At 45.8% G+C, this 23622-nt stretch overlaps 1 protein-coding gene across 4 annotated transcripts in view; it reads right to left on the bottom strand.

Annotated features, from left to right (window-relative positions):
* Window positions 1–23622, bottom strand: part of MACROD2 (mono-ADP ribosylhydrolase 2) — a 2649380-nt gene that overhangs the window by 2287905 nt on the left and 337853 nt on the right. The window lies entirely within an intron of this gene.

Below are 23622 nucleotides of genomic sequence, written 5' to 3'. Positions count from 1 at the left end.
GCGATATTAGATATCTGACTGTAATAGTTGTAACATTTCTTTAACAGCAACAGTATTTTCCCTTACAAATTTCTAACTGAACTAAACTAGGCTGATTGATAAAAATGAAGGTGTTTCTGACCTAATATAATTACCCTTTTAAAGAAAGCTTCAAGAAGATATTTTAACAAAGAGAAACAAGGAGAGATGTTTACCAGATATTCAAGACTCAAGAATTACTTTTTATCTTTAACAAACCCAAAGCCCTGTAACATGCAGATGTGCGCTGCAAAATAAATAAATTAATTAAATTAAATACTCTCTGAGGTGAGCAATTCCAAATTGCTAATCCTGAAAGAAACAAAAAGCCTAACTGAAAAATATTGGTTAAATGAGAAAATTAAATTTTTAGACACCTAAATTTGAAAACATACTTCCATGGGAATGAAGAATATTGCCCATTACTGCCAGAGTTTTCCAGAAATTATTTGAATTTTCAGTGTAATATGTTTCATTCTAGCTTCCTATTAATTGTGAGCTATTTCATGTTTAAATACAAACTACGGTTTTGTTGCCATAATCATCACACACTTTTTTTCAACTGAAAACCAAAGTGCATTGTACGCCCTTTGGCTGGTCTTGTATGTGCCTTGATTCAATGCTATATGTATTCAGCTTTTTTAAACCGGTGACAAATTTTTCATACAGAACTGAATATGAAAAATATTGGTCTTATTGCTGAATAAATTGAAAAAGTTGAATATCATGTGATTTGCTCTTCCAAACACTCCCAACAAGCAAACAAGTTACCCTATAATGCAAATTTTCATTTAATCCGCATTTGCTAACAACCACTATAATAGGAAACATGATCACGATCACATTTTTAGATTGCAGACTTCAATTGAATCTTTATCTGGCATAGCCCTGTAATGGTATATCTAGGATTTTCATGGTCAAACTAAACAGGGAATGTCATTCAACCTGATAGCTACAAGATTATCAACAGAAGGCAAGCAAAGCACAGAAAGATATCCCCATAGGGCAAAAGCACAAGTGCCCAGCTATCTAAACAACATTTCCCCATGCATGTTTCAATATGTGAAAGGTTGGGAAAAGACAACTAAGAAGAAAAGGGGGGTGACTGGAAATAAGAATTTAATATGTTCTTCGGCAATGAGCTAGCTTCCATGCACAAATGAGGTTTATGCAAATAGTAAGGTCTACCTGATTCAAACGTGCTATTTAAAAACTGTTGATAAAAGGCATGACCATTGTTCATTTGCTAAGATAAGATCAGCTCCTTTTTTTTTCAGTGGGATCACTTTTACAAGAGAACTATTCGAAAATCTTTTTTCAAAAATAGGAGTAATGTTCAAAAAATATCTACATCAGATGAGATATAGCATCAAACCTTTTAAATGACTTGTACAGCACAGAACAACCCCCCCCCCCCCCCCCCCCCCCCCCCCCCCACAAAATTGATGGATCCTGAACAGTATGTCCTCCTACTTCTGTTATTTTATTGAACAGCTTGCCCTAGTGTACACCATGACTTTGTCCATGATTGATTAACTAAAGACTAGAAAAGTGTATGCAACAAAGTAGCATAAGCTAAATAAAGAGTAGATAGGTAGTTAAATTTATAGTTAGAAATGTACTTGCCATTAGAAAAAATATTCAGTTATTACAGATATTGATATTTTAATAGCACTTGTAAGCTAATGGGTGTATGAAATTAACATAGCCTTCATTCACTTTTCAAATTAAACAGTGCAATGAATAGAATTTATCAATAATATACTGTATTTAATAAATTCCCAATACCAAACATTATACATAACATCTAGAAACTGCTTTTCTAGCTAAAACAATTCTCTTTTTACTTGCAGGTACATATATCAACAAAGGATTTCCCAATAATACGTTTCTTGGTGTTGTAACTTTCATCTGTTTGACAAAAAGTCCTACTAGACTATAGTACCAGCATCATAAGATATATGTGAGTCAGCATAGTGCCAAATTTAACCAAAAAAGGCTAAACAGGCAAGTACGTTACATATCTATTCAAGAGGTGAACTGCTTTTCCATAATATTAGTATTAAAGATGTTCTTCATCACTATCAATAGCAATTCAATGTCCAAATGGCTCAGTTCCAGGGACACCATTGCTTCCAATTTCAATTCGATTGCTTGAAACAGGAGATAAACATAATTTTAGTTTAAAATAGACACATTCTGTACTAACTGAGGTTTCTTATGGTTAGTGGTTTAAAAAATAAGATATTCTGAAATGACACTTTTCTTTATTTTCACCACTGCTGATATAAGGTCCAAATCTTGAAAGCCTTAAAGGTAGATTGTAAAAGCCTGACATGCGCATTAATTAGGGGATGCGCAAATATGATGGGCTCACGTGCCAAGAGGATTTTAAAAGCCCGTGAGATATGCACATATTTCTGCATAAAATCCTGCAGCACGCAAAGCTTGAAAGTTTTCAGGTAGGGGGCAGGGTGTAGGCATAGTCTGGGCAGGGCATGGCGCATTTCTGGGCATAAACCTGACATGTGTGAATAAAGCACAGTTGCTTACCTGTAACAGGTGTTCTCCGAGGAGAGTAGGATGTTAGGCCTCACACATGGGTGACATCATCAGATGGAGCCCCAATGCAGAAAACTAGTGTCAAATTTACTAAAACTTTGACTAGGCACACTGAGCATGCCCAGCATGCCCTATACCACACATCCACACAGTATCCCTCTCCAGTCTTGTAACACAGAATTATAATTAAAATAAAAAATAAGAGAAACCCAACTCTGCAGGGTGGCGGGAGGGTTTTGTAAGGATTAATATCCTGCTGTCCTCAGAGAACACCTGTTACAGGTAAGCAACTCTGCTTTCTCCGAGGACAAGCAGGATGGCAGTTCTCACACATGGGTGAATCCCTAGCTACAGGCTGCTCCCCAACACAAAAAGGGGACCAACAGACACCCAACCAGGTGCCAATGGACACAACAACACCAGTGCTGTTGGTAAGAGGGGAGACAGCCTGAACTCAAACAACGGGCCTTAGGTGGAAGAGTTGGGATCTACACCTCAAACAAGTTCCAAAGGACAGACTGGCCGAACCTAGTGTCACATTGGCCATCCCTATCCAGACAGTAATGAGATGTGAAGTGGGGAGAACGCCACGTCACAGTCTTGCAGATCTCCTCCACAGGAAATGCTTGCAAGTGAACCACTGATACTGCCATGGCTCTGAAACAATAGGGTCGATTTTCAAAACCGCTTGCGCATGTCCATGTGCATGTGGTTCCCGGCACACACACATGGATGCGATCATTTTATAACATGTGCACGTCAGCGTGCACATGCGCGGCAGATTTTAACATCCATGTGCACATGTGTGGGCAACCCGCGACTCACACTTTTCAAACTTACTGCTCCTCAAGAGCAGAAGTAAACTCTGCGTGCCGGCAGCTGGCCGACATACACTTTCCCGAGACAGTGGCTATTAGCACTGGCCTGGCCCGCCCCTACACAGACCATGCCCCAGGCCTGCCTCTTTTGCAGAGCTCGGCACTTCTGCGTGTAACAGGCCCATTCTATAATGTGCGGGCCCGGCCATGTGCATAATTCCCCCGGTTTTTACACATGCAGCCCTTTTAAAATCGGGCCTAATGAGCCCTGACATGACTCACAAGATGCATTCCCGCCTGGACATAACAGAAGGAGATGCAATCTGCTAGCCAACTGGACAGTATCTGTTTGGTAACGGCAACACCCAACCTATTATTGTCAAAAGAAATAAAAATATGGGTGGATTTTCTTTGGGCTTCTGTCCACTCCAGATAGAAGGCTAATGCTCACTTGCAGTCCAAACTATGCAGTGCTCAATCGCCTTGGTGTGAATGGGGCCTGGGATAAAACACTGGCAGGATGATTGACTGGTTAAGATGGAAATCCATTACCACCTTAGGCAGGAACTTAGGGTGCATACACAAGACCACCCTGTCATGAATAAACTTAGTATAAGGTAGATAAGTCACTAAGGCCTGAAGCTCGCTGACCCTGTGTGCTGAAGTGACTGCCAGCAAAAATATGACCTTCCAGGTCAGGTACTTCAGATCACAAGTAAGCAGTGGCTCAAAAGAGCTTTCATCAGCTGAGCTAATACCACGTTGAGGTCCCAAGATACAACGGGAGGTCTTAGGGGAGTCTTTAATTGAAGCAGTTCCTGCATGAAGCATACAGCTATAGGTTGTACAGAGATAGGCATACCATCTTCACTTTGGTGGTATACACCAATTGCACTGAGATGAACTCTAACAGAGCTGGTCTTTAAGCCAGCCTCCGACAGGTGTAGGAGGTAGTCAAGCAGTTTTTCTGTGGGGCAGGAGAATGGATCTAGGGCCTTCTGCCCACACCATGGAAAACCTCCTCCACTTCAGTCCATAGGACTTTCTAGTGGAAGGCTTTCTAGAAGCCACCAGGAACCGAGACACATCCTCTGAACGATCAAGCAGCTGCAAGATTAACCTCTCAACATCCAAGCTGTGAACGACAAGGCTGGAGGTTGGGATGCCATAGCCTGCCTTGATCTTGAATGATGACATCTGAAGGAATGGAAACCAGACCTGTCTTTGCCATGAGGGGCTATGAGGATCATAGCCCCTCTGTCCTTGCAAATCCTCAAGAGATTCTTTGCTTCTAAGAGAACTGGAGGATATGCATACAGAAGACCCTTGCTCCAATGACGGATGAGGGCGTCTGAGGCTGGTTTGCCATCTGATCTGTACAGAGAACATAACCGAGGCACCTTCCTGTTGCAGGGAGATGAGAACAGATCTACTTCCGGGTTCCCTCATAGGAAGAATATCCAATTCACTACCTCCTGGTCCAGGAACCACTCGTGGGGTCTGAAGGCTTAACTCAGCCTGTCCACTACCATGTTCTCTATCCTGGCCAGGTACATGGCCCTGAGCACCATCCCGTGGGACAGAGCCCACAACCACATCTGGACCGCTTCCTGACACAGGAGGTACGATCCCGTGCCTCTGCTTGTTGAAAAACCACATAGCTACTTGGTTGTTACTGTGGATCAGGACAACTTTGTTGGACAGCCGATCTCTGAAAGCCCATAGCACGTACCTGATCACTCAAAGCTCCAGGAAGTTGATTTGACAAGAGCATTCCTGGGCAGACTAGAGACCCCGAGTGCTGAGCCCATCAACATGAGCTCCCCACCCCAGGGAGGTTGCATCCGCTATTAGGACAATTTGGGTATGGGGACTTCGAAGCGAGATTCTCTACACTAGATTTTAAAATACCCGCCACCAGGATAATGAGTCCCAGAGAGACAGGGTGACTCGGATGCAATCCTGGAGGCTCTGAGTGGCCTGGCACCACTCCGACCAGAGGGTCCACTGGGCTCTGCGCATATGTAAATGAGCCAAGGGAGTGACGTGGATGGTTGCAGCCATATGGCCCAACAGCCTCAACATGTGCCAGGCTGACACCTGTTGGCTCTGTTGGATCTCTGCTGAGATGGTCATAAAGATGACAGCCCTCTGGCGATGCAGGAAGGCCTTAGCCTGAGCTGTATCTAGCAAGGCCCCTATGAAGTCCAATTGAAGTGCTGGGCTAAGATGGAACTTTGGGTAGTTGAGAACATACCCTAGTGACTCCAATACACAGATGATCAAGTGCATGGATCTAGTGGCCACTGCCTGAGATATGCTCTTCACCAGCCAATGATCCAGATACAGGAAAACATGCATTCCCAGACTGTAGAAGTGTGCTGCCACCATGGCCAGGCATTTTGTGACGACCCATGATGCTGATATGAGCCCAAATGGCAACACCCAGTACTGAAAGCGCTGTTTTCTCAGGAAAATCGAAGATGCTCCCTATGACCTAGTCAAAACCCTGTTCCCAGAATTGACTGAGTCGTCGGTTGGGGCTTGGGGGCTCTCTGCTGCTAGCACAGCCGCAGGAAAGCTGATGGTGCTAATGGGAATGAGGCGGTGGAAAATAGTACTTCCTTTGGCATGAAAGACGTCCTTGGCCCCGGTCTTACCAACCTCCTAGAAGAGAAGGAAGGGTGGAGAGTTGTCAGAGGGTTTCATAGTAGTCCTGAAGTTGAGCCACAGCATCCATCACCCTAACTCTAAACAGATTCTCTCCAGTACATGGCACATCAGCGAGTCGTTCCTGTGCCTCTGGTCGGAGATCCGACACCCGTAGCCATGCCATTCTAAGGGTGTCAATTTCCACTTCAGAGACTCTCGATGCCATCTCAAAAACATTGAGAGTCACATGGGCCTCGTGTTTTCCACACTCCAGGCCCTTATGCACCAGTGACATGAGGGTGTCCTGCTGCTGCTGAGGCAGCTGCTCAACCACCTCCTGCACCTGTTTCCAGATGTCCCGCAAGTACTGACTCCTGTAGAGCTGATAGGCAGCAATGCAGGTAATGAGCATGGTGCCTTAAAACACCTTCTTCCCAAAAGCATTCATAGCTCTATAGACCTTCCCCGCAAGCGCAGAGGAATGAGTCTGAGAGCACTTGGCCCTCTTGAGGGCAGATTCGACCACCATTGACTGGTGGGGCAGCTGATGCTTATTGAATCCGGCAGCTTTCTGGAGGAGGTAGATCCCGTCTGCCTTTCTATTAATGGGAGGCACTATGAGGGGGTGTTCCCATATCCTCAGCAGCAACTCCTTAATGGTCTCATGTACCGGAACCACCACAATCTCCTTAGTTGGCTCCACGAATTAGAAGATCTCAAGCATTTTGTACTTGGCATCCTCCTCCATCCAATAACTGAAACGGGATGTCTTCCACCATCACCCTCACAAAACCTGCAAAGATCAAGTACTCAGGTGGAGACTTTCTTTGCTCCTCTGGAAGAGAAGGTTCTGAAGGGTTCTTCATCCTCATTGTAAGCCAGAGGGGATGGTTCCCTAGGCCCTCAGCCTTTTTCCAGGGGTATAACACTGGTAGAATTGGATGGGGGGTGGCAGGCCGCATGTTTCTGTCAGCCTTAGTGGAGCTTCCTCCTCAGGTGAACTGGCAATGACCACTGTTTTGGTAGGGGGAGACCTCGGTGCCACGCCAGGCACCGATGCCAACCCGGGAGCAGTGCCAGTTGGGTCAGTAATGCACTGATGAGCACAGTGAGCTTCTCCAGAAGCGGTATGAGAACAGGCAGCACTGGGTCCAGTGCAGTCAGTGTCACAGGACTGAAGCACTGCAGTGCCTGGTCAACCGCTAGCTAGACCTGGCACTCCAGTTCCTCTTCAAATGTTGCCAAAGCCAACACTGAAAGAAAGGAAGGATGGGTGCGCCAGATCCTCGTGATTGGCACCATGACCGGTGGAGACCATCGCGGACCCAGCATTGATGGAGAATTGGCACTACTCACCAAGGGATCACTTCGGGGGCATCATGGCAAAAGCCAGTACATGCCCGAGCCCAGCACTGTGCATCAGCAGGAACCGATGCTGATGCTTCTTCAGCTTCCTTCAATGCTCAGCCTGGTCTTTCCCTGGTGCCGAGGCCCATGACAAGAAACCTGTCCTCGGCATGGAGGAGATTGACAATGGTCAAGTTCCTGCACCCCTTTATTCCAGCAGCACTGACGGAGCTGATGGTCCCACCAATGTCGATGGCTCAATGTACCTTGGTGCGGCTCCTTGGTTCTTCGATGTCGATGCCTCAGACTTGTTCGACCCGAAGAGCTGCTCCATCTTGTGTTGAAGCCGATGTCCCTTAAGCATGATCTAGGCACCTAAGCAGCAACCCTGGACATCATGTGATGCCCCAGGCAGAGGACACATATCTCATGTGGATCTGTGATGGACATGATCCTTGGGCTGGGGGCATTTCCGAAAACTGGACGTGGTCATGACGGACTAAACAAAAAGGGTACAAACCAAAAGTGATGGTGGTGGGGCGGTGATGGCTGGCAAGCACCAATGCACCACCCCCAGAGGGATCAACCGTGAAAGGAAACTTACCCAAATCACTGAAAACCCTGATTAGGATTTGCTATGGGAGGATACTGAGAGGGACCTGGTGATGGAACAATGATGAAAAACCACGCAAAGCATGAGAAAAAAAAAAGTTTCCACAAGGCCAAAAATAGCCATAGTGAGCTCACTTACACCGTGAGGCTTACAGCTCCACAGAAACAGAGAGACTGGAAAGGGCCCCCCCCCCCCCCCCTCCATGGATGTGTGATATAGGGCATGCTGGGTATGCTCAGTGTGCCTAGTCTAAGTTCTAAAAACTCAGACATGTTTTCCGTGTCGGTGCTCCATTGGATGATGTCACCCATGTGTAAGGACTACCATCCTGCTTGTCCTCGGAGAAATACTTATGCAATCCAGCATGCCCTTGGTCCCCTGCTGCGTAACTATACTTCTGCTATGGTTGTTTATTTATCTATTTAAAAATTCTTGTATACTGCCTATACAATTTGTAGTGGATCTAAGCGGTTTATAATGAGTGCATATATAAAAATTAAAAACATAAATTACAAACAGCATAAAATGGACAAAACAGATCCAGTTGGAATAAATTAAGATAAAAGGTTAAGGTTAGGGGAAGGAAGAATTATAGTTAAGAACCTTCAGGTTTGCCATATGCCATAAAGCAGGGGTGCGTTTTAAGTGCCTTTTGAAAATCTTTATAATTTGGGATAAGGCAAATATGGTCTGGGAGATAGTTCCATAATATCGGACCAGAGATTGAAAAAGCACGCTTACGGGTTAGGTCCAGTCTGGCCGTTTTTATTGTTGGGACTTCTAACATACATTTGTCCATGGATCTTAGTTGACGGGGTGACCAGTACAGCCTTAAAATGGGACACAGCCAAATGGTTGAAGTATTGTAAATTAAGTTGTGAATAATGGATAGCAACTTGTAATGAATATGGTAATGTAGAGGAAGCCAATGGAGGGATTGTAGAACTGGGGTAATGTGCTCTCTGCGTGGGGTGTTAGAAATTAAACGAGCGGTGGAGTTTTGAATGAGTTGAAGCAGATGAATAGTAGCTGCTGGAAGACCTAAGTGTATAGGGCATTGCAGTAGTCTAAACCTAATAGTATGAGCGCTTGCACAACTGAGCAGAAATTGGATGGAAAAAGAAGAGACTAGTTTTTTGAGAAGATGTAATTTGAAATAAGATTATTTAACTAACGCAGAAATATTAGAAGTCATAGATAATCTGGAGTCTAGCAGTATTCCTAGATTTCGAGCACAATTTGTAATTGAAATAGTATGGTTATCAAAAATAAAGTTTGCTGGTGGGCAGTGAGTTGAATCAGGAATAGTGGATAGAAAAAGGAGTTCTGTTTTTGCTATGTTCAATTTTAAACGATTATGTGAAAGCCAGGTATTTATAGTCTTTAAGTATAGTTGAATCAGTGATCAGGTTTTTGTCCAGGAGTCAGCATAGGGAATGATGAACTGGATGTCGTCTGGGTATATTTTAAATTGTAGGTTAACACTAGCCAGAAGGTGGCAGAGGGGGAGTAAATAAATACTGAAGAGAATAGCAGAAAGTGGTTGATGTGTAAGTTAAAAAATTAAGAAAATTAGGAAGCTGGGCTTTTAAGGGATGGAGAGATAACTGGAGGGAGTGAAGACTATAAAACCAGGGGAGGTTTAAATTGTAGGTTAAGACTAGCCAGAAGCTGGCAGAGGGGGAGTAAACACCATCAATGTTGGTAAAATAAAATAGACTTAACATGCGAAAGTCAGCAGGTATAGAAATACTTTTAAAACAAGCACAAACAGGTATATAAAAGCAAGGCCTTCCAGAGGCATGTATTCCATGTCTGCAGATACCTTATATTGGCAAGCAACATCATGGTGCTACGATACCTAACTTTACACCGTGGTTTGCTGCTGCTTGAATAACATGATTTTCAAATTCATTTTAGGAAGGTACCTTGCATTAGAAAATTGGCCTGCTTTGTATGGGCCAAGAAGTGTGAGCAATGTTAGCTAGGTGCCCTCTTGAAAATGTTGCTTCTGTTATAGATGTGAACAGCAGAGCTTTAATTTGCATAAGGATAACTCAAACTTTCAAAATAATTATTCATAGTAAGCTTGTCTAAGAATATCACAATGCAATTAACCTGCTAGGGGAGGAGAGAGATTAGTAGTACTGTGGGACAGGAGAGGAGCAAGAAAGCAAGGGTAGGGCCAAAGGAAGGAGAGAGAGGGGGAATATTAAGCACAATGGGAAGGGAGAAAGACAGAGGGTTGGGTAAGGAATACTGGTGCTGGGTGAATGGCGCAAGAGGTACACACACACACACTGCTCACAAATTCCCACACCACACCCCCTCCCTTCCCTAGTCAGCTACTCTCTTACATGCACAAACCCCACTTACACCCCCTCCCCCTCCCCGGTGCAGAAGAATGCTAGTAGTGTGGCCCTGTTTTAAAAAAATGTGTCCACCCCTGATTTAAATCATCATCTCCTTTAAGGTGGTAACATGTAGGATATCAATTTCTTATTGCATATTCTTCTTATAATACTGGTTACAGATGTCTCCCATAGCCTTTACTGCTTCTTGGCAATATTTTTCAGTGCTATGAAACCATGGGAAACTGAGAAATGCTAAAAAGTTTAAAATGTTCACATGTATACAAAAAATGGTGAATGTAAACTATCAATAGCGAAGTACAATATAGTTTAAGCTAGTTACTGAAGAGGAATTTCATAACAATAAAAAACCAAATCAATAAGTACTTGTACCATATTCTGAGCAATACATTTCACCTTGCTAGTTGCCTCAAATAATAAACTATTTTAGATTTTAAAAAGTGTTTTCAGTAAAGTGTTTTCTTCCATTTTGTAACATTATTCATTGAATAGGCCCCTTGTAAATCCAGAGTCAACATAAATATAAAACCAATTTTATTGCACCCAGGTCCACAGTCTTAAGAAATTTCAATTTTCAAAATAAAGTCAGTTGGAAAATATAAATTCAAATTAGGATTTTTTTCAACAATTATATTTATTTATTTTCTTTGATTTAACACATTAGCAGCTCAAGGTACATTACACTCAGGTGCAGTGGCTATTTTCTCTGTCCCCCACAAGGCTTACAATCTAGGGGGATCATTTCCTCAAGCCTTTTAGATTGTTTATTACACGGTAAATGGCTTATATGGGGATAACACAAAATATTTGAAATATCTCATGCTATTCTGCCGCTGGCACCTCACATATTGTAATGAGCTAATTAGCATACAAAGGCATGTTAAACAGCTCATTACTAGCCTAAACCATGCAAATCGAATAACATGGCTTGCCTCAAAAATCGCAAGCAACATTATTTGACTTGAGGTTAGCTACCAAGCAACAGTATTAGCTAACATACATCTTGATGTTCCTGGGCCATATGTTAAAGGGGCTAACAACCCCCAAGGGGCTATAAAACCCAAGGGTCTCCATATACTCCCTGGCCAACCAGTCTCTCCACTGCCCCTAGAGGTGGCCATAGTAAAAATATATTATATGCCCTGCCCCCATTTCCCCAACTCTTCCCCTTCAAGTAAAACTTCAACCCCATGAGACTAGAACCCCACTCTAGGCTACCCTCCAGACTTCCCCCAGCACTTACATCTGAAGCCCTGGAGGTGTACCAGGGGCCTGGAGCGCTCCTTAGGATTTGGGATTCACAGCAGCCATCTTTCAAATTGGCATCGACTGCCTTATGTCCTAGGGACAAAGACCTGGCACGGCCTGGAGCACTGGGAGACCTACAGGCTCCTATACCATCAGGGCTTCAAATCTAAGTGCTGGGGGATTCGGAGGGTGAGTCTGGCCTTGGGGTGCTGAAGATTAACTTGAAGGGGAGAAGTTGGGGGTGGGGCCTGAGAAAATTATTATATTTTTTTCCCACTACAACTGCTTCCAGGGGCGGTCTATGGACCCCAGTGTTTTTATCAACTTGGGGGGTTATTCAGGGCTGTTGGCCCCATAGTCTCAGGGACACCATTGCATGATTTGTTTGGGCCTTTTACCCTTGTGATATTATTCCCAGAAATATTTTACTGCCAGGGAAAATATTGCAGGATTCACCAAGCAGCAGTGCCAATTACCACCATCATGTAAGTCGTAAAGTATTTTCCCTCTGAGAAAAATACTATGGCTAAGTAAATGAGGCCCTAGGTTTGTAACTGAGAAAATAGATGGTGAACTGAATTGGCCAAGATCACCTAGAATTTAAGCAGGATTTTAACTCTTTGTTTCCCTGGTTCAAAGCCCACTGCTCTAACCATAAAAAAGTCTGATCAGCCATTGGAAATGAACTCTTAAATTACTACATCTCAATTCAAAAGCATAAAGGTGAATCTTAAAAGTCAGGAGCATTCCAAAATCGGGAGATGGGCGCACATCTAGCACATGTGGTGACCTCACAATTTTATAAGCCCATGTGCACACAAGTAACAATGAGAGAGTATCTCGCACTGGGAAAAAAAGGGGTGGGATGTAAGTGGATCATGGGTGTTCCTAGGCAAGGCCAAGAAATAAAACTGTTTCCAGGATCTCTGAAGTGTTTGAAGGGTCTGCCGCGCGCATGTTATAAAATCAGGGTCCGCGCGTGCAAGGGGGTGCACACTTGTGCACCTTGCGCCCGCCGAGCCCTAAGGGAGGCCCAATGGCTTTCCCCGTTCCCTCCAAGGCCGCTCCAAAATCGGAGCGACCTTGGAGGGAACTTTTTTTCGGCTCCCCCCCACCTTCCCCCCCACCTTCCCCCCCACCTTCCCCTCCCGTCCCCTATCTAACCCTCCCCCCAGCCCTACATAAATCCCCCCCCCCTACCTTTTGTTGTCAAAGTTACGCCTGCCCAAGGCAGGCGTAACTTGTGGGCGCCGGCCGGCTGCCAGAGCACTCGAGATCGCCCCAGACCGCCGCAATGCCCCCAGCCCTGCCCCCAGACCGTCCATTTTGGAAAGCCCCAGGACACACGCGCATCCCGGGGCTTGCGCACGCCACCGAGCCTATGCAAAATAGGCTTGGTGCGCACAGGGGTAGGTTTTCGGGGGTTACGCGCATATCTTACGCGTGTAACCCTTTGAAAATCTACCCTATATGTTTATGCTGTTATTTCTTTTTGCTCTATTCTACTCTCAAAAGTGTTTTCTGTAGATGTAAACAAGTGGACTACAATCTTAACCACCACTCACAATCTGATATCCTCTATCAGTGGTGTTTTTGGACTGCAATCAGAAATCACATCAAAATGATCCACAGATAAAAAAAAAATAAAATCCCAGTACAGGAGGCTTTTCAGAACAAGAATACAAGACTGTTGCCTGCTTATACATTTTTGGGACTCCAGTCCCACTATTTTTAGCTTTTCTAAATGTTTACAATTCTTTGGATATTATGTATACCAGGGCTTCCCAAGCCTGTCCTGAGGACGCCACATCCAGTTGTTTTTTCAGGAGATCCACAATGAATATGCACGAGATAAAGTTGCATATCATGGAAATTCAGCGTAGTGTATCCGGGTCTGCTGCGGCCTTGGGAGTAGCTCAGGAACACAATGAGATGTGACTAGTCCAGTTCTGGTGCAAGTATTTATTTAAGGTGCTTCACAGTTACTGTAACCAAAATAGTAACTCACCTTGCGTCAGGCACAACTGTCAGATAAACATACTCCCTACAGGTGTACCAGGAGGTCCTACCAGCTCCCTGGGGCCTCCTCAAGTTTTCTAAGCTGGATTCTTATAGTAGGGTGAAGGGAATATCCCTTCACCCAGAATTCCTTACTGCATTCTGCCTTAAGAAGGACTGGATTAAAACCCTGAGCCAGGCTCCTTAAGGTAGAATGAGGGAATTGTCAGTACTCTCCATCACATACCCTTCCTCTCAGCTCAGCCTTGTCAGATTGAGCATCAAGGCAAGCCCGGGAAACATTCCAGCTCTGTCTCAAGTGCTTCCCCCTTATGAGGATAATCTTGACCCAGAACTACTGGGTACGAAAGCTAGGGAGGACAACCGCTTCTAACATGGCTTGCCCTGCAGCGGCTGTCTTCTAGAGGATGAGAGAGGTTGAACACTTCTGTTCACCTGCATGTATACATGTCAACGTCTCTATTTTCTTATAATTGATGTGACCCTGATATAGTAAGTCCTGGCGAATGAGCGTTTTACTACAGCCAGAATCTACAAGGCCTGGGTAGAGGCTCCCTCCAGTTCTCCAGTTCCAGCTTGATTATAAAGTCCTTAAGTCAAGCACGTGGGACACCCAAAAAATAGCAGCTTTGGAGCTTTAACAACCTGTGATCACAAGTACATTCCCACATGTCATTAACATTCTGGGGCTCTGTCCCTGTTCTTTGCTCCTTCTTACTTTATTCTGCTAACTTGCATTCACAGACCAGGTCAAACAAGGAAGGAATTTCTTCCTTTGAATGACCTTCTGTTTTACAGAATACACAGTACTGTAGGGCCAGTTGGGTTTCTGCCCTACCTGGCTCACTTAAAGACTCTTCGGACTGCTGCCTATATGGACAGCAGTCCTCTTCGTGCCCATTCTCCATACAAAGGGCACAAAAAGAGAAGGTCTGCAAGTCCCGTTTCTGGGTTGCTCCTGCCTCTCCGGTTTCCTTTTTTTCCAGTTGAGGGTCGTCACTGCTTTAGAGCGTTATTTTTAAGTATATATACTTCTTCCTCAGGTGCTGGCTTCACCAGGCTAATGTCCATAGACACGCTTCAGCCATATCGACAGTCCTTCAAAGTTTTTTTGTTTGTTTGTTTTTGGGGTTTTTTTTAAAGAAAGACTTCATCTTAATCAGGATATGCGAAGGTGGTGATGCCTGAGCTATTCTGGACACAGCCAATTGTAGGGCCTCAGCTAGCTGAGTTAAGACTGCATTTTGTTGCGTAAATTGGTCTTATAGCTGCTGCTGTTTATCTATTTGTGTTTTCAGATCAGTCTGCAGCTGTTGCTGGTCCGTGGCCAGGACCTGGATTATCTGCTCCATTTTATCTCCCTTTGGGACTAGTTCCCATTCTACCTCCTGGCCTGTCCTGCCCAAACTTACTACTTGACCCTTGACTATCCAGGTGAGGCTAGCTCCCTTGTCCTGCTGTATAAGAATTTGAAGTCAGAAGGCCCCAGGAACAGAAAACCTATGCAAGGAGGTTTTTCATTTTCTGGGAAGCTGTAGGTTTTTAAGCAAAAAAAAAAAAAATCCCTAAACTGATACCACAAGTAGCGTATCCAGGCCTGCTGCAGCCTCGGGAGCAGCACCAGACCACAACGAGTCTTGACTAGTCCAGTTCTGGTGCAAGTATTTATTTACAGTGCTTCACAATTACAGAAACCAAAACAGTAGCTCACCTTCTGTCAGGCACAACTATTAGGTAAACATACACTGTACATGTGTACTAGGAGGTCCTACCAGCTCCCTGGGGCCTCCTCAAGCTTTCTAGGCCTGGGTTCTTACAGTAGGGTTAAGGGAAGCCCCCATCACCTAGAATCCCTTGCAACGTTCTGACTTAAGGAGGAATGGGTTATAACCCGGAGGCAGGTTACTTGAGATAGAATGAGGGAGTTGCTGGTACACTTCATCATACTCAGTATATGGACCATCTGAAAACCAAAATGGCTATAGGGTCCCCAGGACAGGTTTGAGAAGTCTTGATATACACAATTTGATTCATTTTCAGTCTTCCTTAGTATTAAAACCAGCATGGTAACATACATTATCCACTGGTTTTGACTAGAGTCACTGCAAGGGTATTAGGTGATCTAGAAGAAACTTTAGCCTTCTAGGATCCACTCTATCCCCCTACCTCCCCCCTACACAAATACTTCTCTCCCTTCTATCGTTCTTCCCCATCTCCAGCCCACCCCCTCCCCATCCATTTCTCATCCAATTTGGCCAGTCCCAAGCAAAGCAGAGATCTTCAAGCAACTGCACCAATGGAAAGAAAAATCTGCTTAGGTTCTGAAAGCCAACACATGCACAGGTTCTGTAAGGATTTCACTTATTGCACGGATTTCCTTAGTAACAGAAAGCTCAACAGGAGGAGGCAGGGCCATTTCTTCCTATTGCCCCACCACCTGAAAACCTCTACCAGTGGCGGGCTGTGACCAGGCTTTGGTTCTTTTGGCTTCAGACCAGCACCAGGTATACAAGGTCCATAAAGCATAGGGATTTTAAGCAATTACCCCGTTTGTTCTCCCTAGAAGGAGATCTTTGAGCTATACTGCTACATGAAGTCCCCATTTGTCTCTTTCGTTCCCTCAACTCTATGGACATTTCCAAAATATGGTACACTAAACTACACCACGAGAGAAGTTGATTATACTGATCTATATCAGAAGATCTAGACCTTTCATTTCCCACAACTGAAGCCTATTTATGCAGTTTCATGGTTAGCTCAATGTTTGCTTCCGTCCTCCCCCAAATTTTACCATTCTAGACAACTGCCTAGTTTATCTAGTAGCTAAAATGATCATTGGTTTTAATGACGACAGATCATTGGTCTTCATTGCATGATGCATGAAACTAGTGAGATGCAGAATACAGCAGAATTACTACAGCCATCATAAATACAACACAGTCATGGTAATGCTGTCTTTTTTGGCAGCTCAGGTGAAATGGCTGGTTTTCTTGAGAAACTTCTCTGCCCCCAACTCAGAATCAAGAACTGGCCTCTGCAAACCTCCCAACACCCCTAAAAACAACTCCTTCCAAAGATAAAATAGGTCTCAGCAGTATGGGAAGTTCCTCTGTCCCCTAGGCAGGTAAATGCCTCTAAGCACAGTCAACCTGTACCTGAGCTCTCTCCACAAAGGTAGATAAGTCCAATATCCCAACTGAACCAACTTTGCAACCGAACCTCTTCTTCAAACCAAAAACTCAGCCCTTGAAGTTTTCAAAATCTTCACTGGAAGAAGGGATCTGATTTTCCTCCTGCCAACCAGTATGCCCTAATTTACTTTAATTTATTTTTACATTTATTGATTGCTGTTAGTCAGTGGTTCACACTGATTTACAAAGCAACATATTGTAAATATGTTGACAAATTAAAACTATTCAACAAAATTAAAATAACAGAAAAAAAACAAACATAAAAACAAAATTCATGGCATACATCATAAAATCTCTCCATTACCTATTCCTCAAAATGGCATTGCTGAAATTCTCACTCATGTGTTGCATTGTGGGAGATGTCACTTGGGTGGGTCCCAAAGCCCTTATTTGCATGGAGGGCTGAGGTGGGCATTTCAATGTCAGAAGTCTGAATTGTTGGAGCTTACTGTGTTTGCTTAAGTTAAACTACACATTATGCCTCTTTGGTATTAACATTGGACAGTACTTCCAGCATTCATACCTAATGAGGTAATAAAAAAAATAATTCAGGTCATTTGCATGTGCATAAATATTACTACTGTGGAGCCAGTGGTAACAGTAACATCCATGTAAATATTACATCTTAACAAGCTTTGTAAAGTGTGAGCTAGTATGAACTTTAACGCTCAAAAGGCCTTTAAACTCTGGCTAAATTTTGTATACTGCTTCCTATGTTTTCAAATGTATTCTTTTATTGTGTGCTAGAACGACAACAAAGCAAATCTTATTTCTTCAGACTTGTTTCCCTTATTATTTTAAGTAGTATGCTCACTAAACTTTCCTTTATGGTCTTACAATTCTTGTCAATGTTCAAAAAGACTTTAGTTATCGTGTTTCTTGTCTTTTCATTAGAGGATTAGATGAAAAATACCAGCAACATGTTGCGCTGGAGGTGGACCTTTGGCCTGGTGCAGGATTGGTATGGCCCTCTGGTCGGACCCAGAGAGCACCTGCCACCAGGAGGCGGAGCACACTAGGAGACAGAGACTAGCTGGAGCTTCACCAATAACAGTCTGGGGTTTCCGCAGGTTGAGCCCTTGGGTACCCAGAATGCCTGGACTTAGGAGGGCCTCTGGTGGTCTCCAGGAGAGGTATCGGAGAGGTGTGCCTACCACGAGCAAGGGTTTGTGGCTGACACAGAGTGGATGAGCTAGACCTGAACCGGAAGCTCCGGAGACCTCAGGGAGGCAACAGTTCAGGGAGGTTCTCCAGGTGAGATAGGCTGCGCCTGAAGGTCTAGCCAAGTGGAAGCCACGGTTGGTTTCCACACAGGTTGGCCCAATGGTCACAGGAGGCCAGAAGAGAGTGTTTGAGTGAAGCGCAAGGGTCAGAGCCAGAGTATCAGTCCAAGAGACATCAGCCAAAGCAGGGGTCAATACCAAAATCAGGCCATGCGAAGTCAAGGCAAGCGAGGGTCGGTTCCAGGCGGCAGGCAAGAGAATTGTCAGGCAGGCAGTGGTCAGTTATAGGCGGCAGGCAAGAGAATGGTCAGGGAGGCAGTGGTCAGTTCCAGGCGGCAGGCAGAGAATGGTCAGGCAGGCAGAGGTCAGTACCAAAGATCAGTCCGGATAGGTACTACCTGGGAAGGATACAGGAACATGGAGATGCTGGGACTGGAGACGCTGGAACAGGAGACACTTGAAACACGGAGGCAAACTATCACACCAACGGTGTTGACCCGATTGCCAAGGCGAGGCTCTGGGGGAAGACCCTTGCCTTATATACCAGGGCTATGTGATGTCATCACCGGGCGCCGCAGACAGAGTTCCCGTGCTGGGCCCTTTAAAGGGAAGTGCAGCCCGCGCGCACCTAGAGGCGGGGCCGATGCCATGGAGGATGCCGAGCCCCGGCATGAGGAGCGCTGAGAGCTGGAAGGCCCCGACGGACCTGGGGACGCCTGGGAGCGCCGCAGGTGATGGGAGCTAGCTGAGGATGCCAAAGAGGGGGAGCCGGAGCTGGTGGATGGAAGCGTGAGGTGAGCCAGGACGCGCAACACAACACCAGTGTTTGTATTATATAATCAAATCTTAAAGTAACCTCATTAATGTATTCTTTCAACTATTATCATATATAACACATTTGTACCTATTTGAAGATTAAACATTATTGGAAAGATAAGCAGCAAGCTAGCTGACCATGCAGAATTTGTTGAATATAATATTTTGAATTATAGTTTTGAAAAAAGTTTCTACTAGTCTATAGCAGAACTACTGAAAAGGGCCATGTGTGATTTACTTAGAGAACATGATTGAACAAAAATTATACAGTGGTGTTAATTTTCAAAAACCACTCAGCAATTCATTTATGCACATAAAGACCACTGAATATACCCAGCTATCTTAAAGCTAGCCAGATAAGTTTATCTGGCTAATTTTAGGACTGCCCTTTAGCTGGATAATGCCAATATGACCCAGAATGTCCCTAACATAGCACTTAGCAATTTATCATGCGGTAAATGTCTTCTGGAAACGATAAAGAAGAGTTGCTTACCTATGATAAGTGTTCTTATAGGTAAGCAATGAGCACGAGGAAGTCAGTCCTCATACATGGCTGACATCATCAAATGGAGCCCAGCACAATAAACTTATGTCAAAGTTTCTATTATTTTGACTGATCTCTTTCAGCATGCAATATACCACGCATCCACGCAAGGTCCACTCAGTCTTATAACACAGAATTGAGGAACGAAAAATTAAAATAAGAACAAAACCCACGAAATGGAAAACCAAGTCCGTGGGATGGTGAGCTGGTTTCGTGAGGAATAACGTCCTGCTGTCCTTGAAGAACACCTGTTACAGGTAAGCAACCCTGGTTTCTCCAAGGACAAGCAGGATGGCAGTCCTTAAACATGGGTAAATCCCTAACTACAGGATGCCCCCCCCAACAAAACAAGTGTCAACAGGCACAACAACAAGTTTTGTTGGTAACAAGTGGGCGGGGGGGGGGGGTGGCAGCCTGAACAAAAAGAATGGGCCCAAGGTGGGAGCAGATTTGGGTTCTATACCTCAAACAAGTTCTGAATGACATATTGGCCGAACCTGCTATCGCACTGGCCATTCCTATCCAGGCAGTAATGAGAAGTGAATAAGTGGATGGAACTCCAAGTCGCAGCTCTGCAGATCTCCTCCGTGGGGACTGCTCATAAGTGGGCCACTGGCATCGCCATGACTCAAACAGAGTCAGTTTTGACATGGCCTGGAGGTGCAATCCTGACTGGGCATAACAGAAGGAGATGTAGTCTGCTAGCCAACTGGAAAGCATCTGCTATTGCACTGGAGGTGGACCCTTGGCCTGGTGCAGGATTGATAGGGCCCTCTGGTCGGACCCAGAGAGCGCCTGCCACCAGGAGGCGGAGCACACTAGGAGACAGAGGCTTCGCCAATACCAATCCGGGGTTTCCGCAGGTTGAGCCCTTGGGTACCCGGACCGCCTGGACTTAGGTGGGCCTCAGAGGGTCTCCCAGAGAGGTAGCAGAGAGGTGTGCCCACCACTAGCAAAGGTGCGCGGATGATGAGGAATGGACACACTAGACCTGGATCTGGATCACTGGAGACCTCCGGAAGGAGACGGGAGATGAAGGTCTTCCGGGAGAGATAGGCAGCGCCTATGGATCCAGTTGGAGGTAGGTCACTAATAGCGTCCGAGCAGGCTGGTCTGGTAGTCACAGGAGCGAACAGAGTATCCGAGTGTAGTGCAGGGGTCAAAGCTAGGGTATCAGTCCGAGAATGGTCAGCCAAAGCAAGAGTCAGTTCCGAGATCAGTCCAAACGTGGTCAGTAAGCAGGCAGTGGTCGGTTCCAGGCAGCGGTCAATGTGGTCAGTAAGCAGGCAGTGGTTGGTTCCAGGGAGCGGTCAACATAGTTAGGCAGGAAGAGGTCAGTACCGTGAATCAGTTTGAGGAGGTACGACAAGAGGAGGAATGAAGGCAGGAACAGGAGAGACACTGGAACATGAGGAGGACCACGGGAACACAGGAACGCAGGAGCACTGGAATGAACAGGAACACAGGAACGCAGGAACACAGGAATGAGACTGGATCAGGCAGAGGAACAAGGAACAGCAAACTAGCTACACCAAAGTGTCAACCCGATTGCCAAGGCAAGGTTTTGGGGACTGGACCTCGCCTTTTCTGCAGGAACTATGTGATGTCATCACCAGGCGCCGCGGACCGGGTTCCCACGCTGGGCCCTTCAAAATGGAGCACGGTCCGCGTGTGCCTAGGGGCGGGGATGACACCAAGGAGGACGCCGAACCCCTGCATGAGGAGCGCTGTCTGAAGGCCCCAATGGGCCTGGGGACACCTGGGAGCACCGCAGATGGCGGGAGTTGGCCACGGCAGCCAGAGACAAGGAACCGGAGCTGGTGGAAGGGAGTACGAGGTGAGCAGGCCCGGTCGCAGCACCAATGCGGCCGGGACGCGCAACATCTGCTTGGCAACAACAATCCCCAACTTGTTATGATCAAAAGTAACAAAAAGTTGGGAGGACTGTCGGAGGACTGTCTAAGGGCTTCTGTCTGCTCCAGGCTCTTTTGCAGTCCAAACTGTGCAGGGTTCATTCACCTTGGTGCGAATAGGGCCTGGGAAAAAATGTTGGCAGGATGATGGACTGGTTGAGATGGAAGTCAGACGCTACCTTAGGCAGGGACTTGGGGTGCGTGTGTAAAACCATCCTATCATGGAAAAATTTAGTGAAAGATGGAGAAGTCATTAATGCCTGGAGCTCGCTGAGTCTTCAAGCTGAAATGGGATGGCTCCACAATCACCCTGACAAATCCTGTGAAGGAGGGGTCTTCTGGGGTAGAAGTCTTTCTCTCATCGGGAGATGGTTCTGAGAAGAGACCATCTAATGTGCTATTGGAAACATCAGAAGAGTAGTCTCCCCAAGGGTCATATGAGCCCTCGTCCTCACTACCAGAAGGAGAGGACAGAGCCCTAGGTGCTTGGTCTTCAGCCAGCGGAATGGGTCCTGACTCAACTGGCTGTGGGGGCTTGGGCTCAGGCCCCAGTGTCACCGCAGTCCCCAGTGCAGCTTCCTCCTCTGAGGAACTGTGGTCAAACTTCGGATCGGCCGGTGGCATCACCAATGCCCCGCCAGGTGTCAATGCCACCCCAGGAACTGACACAGGTTGCATTAGTAACACTCCAATGAGCGCGTGTAGAGATTTTAACAGTGGCTTGCAGAGGGTCGCAGCTGGTCCCAGTGCCCCAACATAGAGGCTCTGCACCATAGCCAGCAGAATACACCTCTCAAGAGCCTCCTCAAAGACTGCTGATGCCAAGGCTGACTGGGACCCAGGAAGTGGAACCACATCCTCTTCGGAACCAAGAGGAGGATTATGGTGGGCACTGAAACTGGTGGAGACCATCATGTACCCCAGGTATCGATGCAGGATTGCTGCTCCTCTCTACAGGGAACACTTCAGGGGCATCTCAGCAGAAGCTGGTGCATCCCCTTGCCTGGCACTGTGCATCTACGGGGACCAATGCTGATGCTTCTTTGGCTTCCCTTGATGCTTGGATTGGTCCTTCCCCATGCCGAAGACGATGAACCAGATGTCTTCAACTTGGGAGAGGTAGATGATGGCCTTTCTCCGGCAACCCTAGCTACCACCGACACCAACAGAACTGATGATCCCATCTATGTTGATGGCTGTGACCATTGGTGCGGCTCCATGTCTCTTCGATGCTCTGAGGCGAGCGCCCGCTCTCCCAACGCGCGCCCAGGCACCTCTCCTGGGTGCATGATTCAGTATTTAAATTAGGACCTGCCTAATAAGGAGGCGCTAGGGACACTAGCACAACCCTAGTGCCTCCTTATTGGCGGAAGTTGCAGCTGTCAGCGGGATTGACAGCTGACGCTTAATTTTACTGGCATCAGTTGTCAAACCCGCTGACAGCCACGGGTTCACAACACGGACGTCAGCAAAATTGAGCATCCGTTTTCCAACCCGCGGGCAGATTTTTTTTTTTTTAAGAAGATTTTTATTTTTTTTATTTTTGGGGCCTCCGACTTAATATCGCTATGATATTAAGTCGGATGATGTACAGAAAAGCAGTTTTTTCTGCTTTTCTGTACACTTGCCCGGTGCCATCTGAAATTGACTCCTGCCTTTGGAACACAGGAACGAGACTGGATCAGGCAGAGAACAAGGAACAGCAAACTAGCTACACCGAAGTGTCGACTCGATTGCCAAGGCGAAGTTCTGGGGACTGGACCTCACCTTTTATGCAGGAACTACATGATGTCATCACCAGGCGCTGCGGACCGGGTTCCCACGCTGGGCCCTTCAAAAGGGAGCATGGTCTGCGCGTGCCTAGGGGCGGGGACGACGCCAAGGAGGACACCGAACCCCTGCAGGAGTTAATTTCTGAGAGCAAAATGTGCGGCTTGGCTGCACATTTTGCTTTCTGTATTGCAGGTGAATACCTAATAGGCTCATCAACATGCATTTGCATGTGATGAGCGCTATTAGTTTCAGGGGGGTTGGCTGCGCATTTTCCATGCACTATTACCCCTTACTATATAAAGGGTAATAATAGTGCGTCAAAAACGTGCATCCAAATGGGGGCTAATGGTACACTAGGCTGAGCACATCGTTCTGTATTGGCCTGAAAGTTAGCTGGATAAGTATATACAGCTAACTTTGCAAATTGCCCAGTGGCTGAATATTGTCCCCTTTGTTTTTAAGGTTTACTCATATCAAAACCATAAATTCGCATAAAAAGTTAAATAAATAGTA

This window comes from Rhinatrema bivittatum, chromosome 3 (assembly GCF_901001135.1).
Source record: "Rhinatrema bivittatum chromosome 3, aRhiBiv1.1, whole genome shotgun sequence".
NCBI lineage: Eukaryota > Metazoa > Chordata > Amphibia > Gymnophiona > Rhinatrematidae > Rhinatrema > Rhinatrema bivittatum.
The sequence above is the reverse complement of the archived record's forward strand: the minus strand, read 5'-3'. Positions and strand labels throughout refer to the sequence as shown.